Source organism: Rutidosis leptorrhynchoides, chromosome 9 (genome assembly GCF_046630445.1).
Source record: "Rutidosis leptorrhynchoides isolate AG116_Rl617_1_P2 chromosome 9, CSIRO_AGI_Rlap_v1, whole genome shotgun sequence".
NCBI classification, from domain to species: domain Eukaryota; kingdom Viridiplantae; phylum Streptophyta; class Magnoliopsida; order Asterales; family Asteraceae; genus Rutidosis; species Rutidosis leptorrhynchoides.
The window spans coordinates 207,134,370-207,141,094 of NC_092341.1; positions in this window are offsets into that span (position 1 = coordinate 207,134,370).

Sequence of the window (6,725 nt, forward strand, 5' to 3'; positions counted from 1 at the left end):
GATATATACATTAAAATATCGTTACAACGATAATCGTTACATATAAGTCTCGTTTCGTAATTCTTGAGTTAGTAGTCTTGTTTTTACATATGTAGTTCATTGTTAACACACTTAATGATATATTTAAATATCATTTTATCATGTTAAATATAGTGTATCAATATCTTAATATGATACATATGTATTTAGTAGACGTTATCATAACGATAATCATTATATATATCATTTCGAGTTTCTTAACTTATTATTCTCATTTCTTATGTATATCTCACATTGTTAATATACTTAGTGCGATACTTACTCATCATAATCTTATGTCAACCATATATATATATGTCTATATATATATATATATATATACCACAACATGTAATTTTTACAATTTTGTAACGTTCGTCAATCGCCGGTCAACATGGGTGATCAATTATCTATATGAAACTTATTTTATTTAATCATGTCTTAACAAGTTTGATTGCTTAACACGTTGGAAACATTTAGTCATGTAAATATCAATCTCAATTAATATATATAAACATGGAAAAGTTCGGGTCACAACAGAATGTTTATGCCGTTGTATAACCCACACATATATAAGTTTAAGTACTCGTGCCTAGTATGTAAAAAGTAAAATGCGCATGTATTCTCAGTTCCCAAAATATTTAAAGTAAAAAGGAATTGCTATAACTCACAATGATAAAGTAGCGGTAAAGTATGACTCGGGAAATAAGCAAGTGTGTAGGTCCGGAAAGTCCTCAACCTAAGTCAAATATTACTAAGTCAGTAAATCGTCCCAAAAGGTTTAAATGTATGTAAATTAGGTCTTAAAGGTCATCATCATTCATCATCAAACAAAAGGTGTAAAGTAAGTTTTGTTCATGAAAAGAGTTTAAAACAAAGGCTGAGTTCGATCAGTCACCACGGCCTCTATACCTAATGAAATAAGGTGAGACCAGTGGCCATGACTCCGTATATGAGTCCCTTAGTTGTGGTAAAAATCCCAGAAGCAAACTCGTCTTCGTTTGACCGTGGCGACAGTCTAAGTGCGAGTTGGTCAGAATTTTCAGCACAACGTTAAAAGACATAGTGACGATCGGAGGGCCATAAATCCTAAACTGTAACTCGGATTAAGATGAGTCCTAAATGAAAAGTTATCTACTCGAACAGAGATATCTGAAAATCATCTTTACAGTAGCCCAGGTCATACAGGTCAAACACAGAAACAGTAAAACAGTAGGTTCCGGTGGTTCTTGGTACTCGATGCTTATCACGGTTCTCATCCTTGATGCATATAGCTTCAAGTGTACAACTCGTTGATGTGGTTGCATCATCTTAACCAAGGTTTCACCATAATAACACTTGTGTAAGTCTAAGACATGTAGCACAACTCAATTAAGTGTTGTATGTAGTTTGATGAACCAAAGTTACATCAAAGTCTTAGATTTAACACATATATGAACTATAAAAGTAATATTGAACTACAAACTTGAAAGTAAACTAACTAATCAAGATCTTAAGATGTAGAACATAGTTCTTAGTTAGATCTTGAAGATCCAAGACCCAAAGGTCTAGATCTAAAGTTATTAAGTTAAATCTAACATATGTGTATGAAGTTATAACTAAAAAGTTATACTTCCATGTTCTTGAACTTTCAAGTTAACTTTTAGTTCCAAGAAGTATGAGATCAAGACTAACTTGTAATACTTGACCATTTAACAACAAACATGAATTTAAATGTACAAGAAATGAAGTAATAAACTAAATAAACAAGTAACAAGTCATGGTTGTTCATACTTTAAAGATTCAAGCCAAAGTCTTGATCTTTAAGAATGTAAACTTTTAAGTTTACAAACATGAATTACAAGTATGGTTTTTGCAACACATGAACTTTAATCTTTACAAAAATAAGTGTAGAACATAAACTAGAAAGTTTATGTTCTTGTATGTCTTGTAAGAACAAGTTAATATGAAGAATCAAACTAACAAGTTTGATTCTTAATAATTTGTAAGTAAACAACAAACAATTACAAGTATTTAAGTAACATACATGAACAAGTAATTAAACAACAATATGAAACAAGTAATGATGATGATTATGTGATGTTTGGTTTCGGTTTTAGGCAAAGAAAAGAAGAGAGAAATGAGCTTGTTACTTACAAGGATTAGAGAGAAAAAGAGAGAAAATAAGATGCAAGTTTGAAGTGTGTGTGAGAAATGAAGATACAAGAGGATAAGTAATCAAAAAAATGAAACAAAAACTCCTCCCCATGTGCCCATAGTTGACGGTTTCAAAGGAAAAGGAGGGGAGGGAAATGTTCACAAGGTTCATGCATGAAAAGGCTTTAAAAGTTGGTTAATAGGAAGCTTGCATGGGATAATAGGAAGCTTGCATGGGAAAGAACAAGTAACTAGATTCTTTTTGCACTAAACTAACTAGTTAAGTCATAATGTGATACTTACATGAAGTAATGGGCTAAATAAGTCCATATAAGATGTAGGGTGATCTTCCAAGCCCACTAATCACTAATAAAAGCCCAAGTTCCATTAATTAACAAGTAAATCCAATTAAAGCCCAAGTAATTAACTAATAACCTTAGTTAATTAAAATGATTAATAAAACTTAATCATGAATGTAAATAATACTCGAAAATATTATTCGTGTAATGTACGTATGTCACAAAGACGTTTCGGGCATTTAAAGTCAAGTGTGATCAATCATGGTAACAAGTAAATGTAATAACATACATTCGTTAAATCACAAGTATTAATAATAACAATTATTAATAAATAAATGGTAACAAGTAAATGTAATAACATACATTCGTTAAATCACAAGTATTAATAATAACAATTATTAATAAATAAACGTTGGAAAATCCAGGGTCGTTACACTACCAAATAATCCACAACTCGCCAATGGAAAGTACCTATTCCATTATAACAAAACAAACAACACAATTAGGGTGGATTTACAAACCAACCCAATTCGATACTTAGTGCAATTTCGACCAATTGCACTTCCAAGCACCAACCGCGCCCAAACTAACCAATAATCACTAACACAAGTGAAAATGGTCCTAATACGCTATTTAAACCCAAACACAAGTGTTAAACACTTAACACTCTCAAAATCACCCATAAACCCTAATTTTGACTCATTTCAAAATTAGTCTTTTAATTACACTAAAATGGGTTCCAACACTTCCATAATCACCAAACCTAGTGATTAAACCCTATTCCAAGTCCTAAATCATGGCCATGTCGGTTTCCAACCCAAAACCCACCAATAACAACAATAAACCCGATTACTAGCAACACTAAAATCACTTCATGAGTTTAAATGGGTTTATCAACAATTTAAGTTCAAACCCTAACTTGAATATCCAAATCAACAATGAAATTCGGAGTTAGAACTTACCACAACAACCAAAACGTAGCTAGGAACGAGGTGAACAACTTTAACACTCGAGCTCATGATCAAATCAAGCTTCTTCTTCTCCAAAACCCCAATTCTCTCTCTAGAACTTTCCCTCTCTCTAGATAGTTGAGAGTATTTGTGGATGTGAAATATGATCCAAAGTTGGATCCAAATCTGCCAATATGTCCACAGACCAGACCTCAAGTGAAAAGACCAAAATGCCCTTCATTAAACTCAAAAATAGAAAAAGACAGAAAACTGTCACTGGCAAGGTGCGCGGCGCGCACACTGGTCTGGGCAGTTTTTGATCTTTTAATTTGCACTACGCTTCACCTACTAAACGTACATCGTTAATACACTATGTACAATCAATATTTGGGTCTTACAACTCTCCCCCACTTAGAATCGATCACGTCCTAGTGATCCTCGTCATTTAGCCAATCGGACCCACACTCTATGGTCCTCAAACATATGTTCCTAATCGACTTCTACCGCCGTTATCATAAACTCGAAAATTATTCCCATTTACCCAAATACACACGTGTACGCATTTCGAGACACGCAATGTACAAATCATTCGACAACTACAACAACGCTTAGCACACACGAAAACATCACGCGTTTCTTCCAACTCTTCTAGGAAATTCTTCTCAAAGAGTCACCTTTAACAACTAAATCGTCGTCCACGAATTATCAAATCCGCAAATTCGAGCACTAAAACTCGCTCAATCCCTCACATCGGGAAAACTTAACCAATCTCTTACCGAGATATCAACCTGAAGTGACCCGTCCTAATCCATAAGGATGAATACAATAACATATGATTACATCGCGAGGTATTTGACCTCTAAATGATACATTTTACAAACATTGCATTCGTTTTAAAAAGAAAAACTTTCATTAAATCGAAAGTTAACAGGCATGCATACCATTTCATAATATATCAAACTATCAATGACTTAATAATAATCTTGTTGAACTCAACGACTTGAATGCAACGTCTTTTGAAATATGCCATGAATGACTGCAAGTAATATCTCTAAAATGAGCAAATGCACAGCGGAAGATTTCTTTCAAACCTGAGAATAAACATGCTTTAAAGTGTCAACCAAAAGGTTGGTGAGTTCATAGGTTTATCGTAATCAATCATTTCCATAGTTTTAATAGACCACAAGATTTCATTTTTCATAAATAACATTACACTCGCAAGTGTATAAAAATCATTCGTATGATGAACACCTGGTAACCAACATTAACATAATGCATATAGAATATCCCCCGCATACTCGCAAGTATGCCATAATATTTACAATCGCAATCACCATTTAAATCGAAGTAATAAAGCATTCCAAATTCCAGAATGGGGTTTGTTAGGCCCATAGATCAATCTTTAGGATTTGCGTCAATTAGAGGCCATTTTCCTAATTCTTGGGTTACCAGACTTGAAGGGGCGATATTCGGTTTAATAATCCAACCATACAATGTAGTTTTAAGTACTTGTGTCTATTTCGTAAAACAGTTATAAAAACAGCGCATGTATTCTCAGTCCTAAAAATATATTACAAAAGCATTTAAAAAGGGAGCAAATGAAACTCACAATACTGTATTTCGTAGTAAAAATACATATGATAGCATTGAACAAGTGCAAAGTTGGCCTCGGATTCACGAACCTATACTAAGTATATATATATATATTAACACATAATACATTTAATCAACTAAGTTTATTTATATGTATTAAGATTAATATCTTTATATATATATATATATATATATATATATATATATATATATATATAATTAAATTATTATTTATAATATGTTATATAATTTAATTAGGGTTATATCAATAATAATATATTAGTTAAAATATTAAAAATATATTAATATGTAATATTAGTATACTTGTAATATATTTTTATATAAACATCGTTTGTTTGTTAAAAATAATAATTATAATAATACTAAAATAATGTGAATAATGTTAAGTTGCATTATTTTTATAATATTACTAATATCAATAACTATAATAAAATAATAATTTTAATAATAATAATTAGAATAATAATAATGGAACTTTAATAATAATAATAATAATAATAATAATAGTGATAACTAATAATCCATTTAAATTATTACATAATTTTGATTTCAGTTATTCTTATAATAATATTTGTATTTATAGTTTTTATTTTATAAACATAACTTTATTAAAATATTCATAATCATAATAATACTAATAATAATAATAATAATAATAATAATAGCTATAAAAATAATAATAATAATAGTAATAATGATAAGATTTATACCCTCATAAACATTATCGTATATTATCATCGTTATCAACATCGAACACCTCGTTAACATAATCGTTTTTCATAATCATCGTTCATCTCAGTCATTTAACATCACCATCATCAACTTCCATTATTTCATGTATCGCTTGTAAAATATCGCCACCATCATTATCATATGCCACGTACATAATCATTATCATAACATCTTCGGTTGTTACAGTACATCACAGAAACGAACGAGGGAAAAGTGATCGAGTTTCATTAAATCGAACAAGTCTTCTGGCCCAAAACAAAATGGACAGGCTGTGTAAATCAGACAGCCCATTTGGATGCAAAAATTGGATGGGCTTATGGAAGTTATTTGTTGGGCTTAACACATACTTGGGCTTATCAAAGTGAAAAATCAAAATAACATAATAGATTAACGAATGAAGCCAGCTCCAGTTTATCTTTATCATCATCGTAACATTAATATCATTATATCATCATCCTCACATCAGGCTCACCATCATCATTATCATATCATACACCATCATACATAATTATCATCATAACATCTTCTTAACATACCCTCACAATTGCAGGTTCGAGGTTTGTAACAAAAGAAGAAAAAAAATATAGAATCGAGCAGTAACCATAAACGGGGTGTTTGATTTGGGTCTGGCTGGCAGAAGAAACATTGCAGCAGCAACAATGAACAAATATAAGAAAATTTAAGTTCATCTTTTACTTCCGTCAATAATTATGTAACGACCCGGATTTTTCCGATCGTTTTACACTTATAAGATTAATATTTACATAAATTAAAACTTACCAACATGATAAGCAATCTAAATTGTTGAGATTTATGATTTTGAAAAGAGTTTTACATAACGTTTAACCGTCTAGTTTGACCGATGATATCACGAACTATACAATATATGTTAATTATACGTTTGTGTATATATATGTATATATACATATTTAACATGATTTAAGGATGTTTAAATATCTCATTTTGTATTAATAAC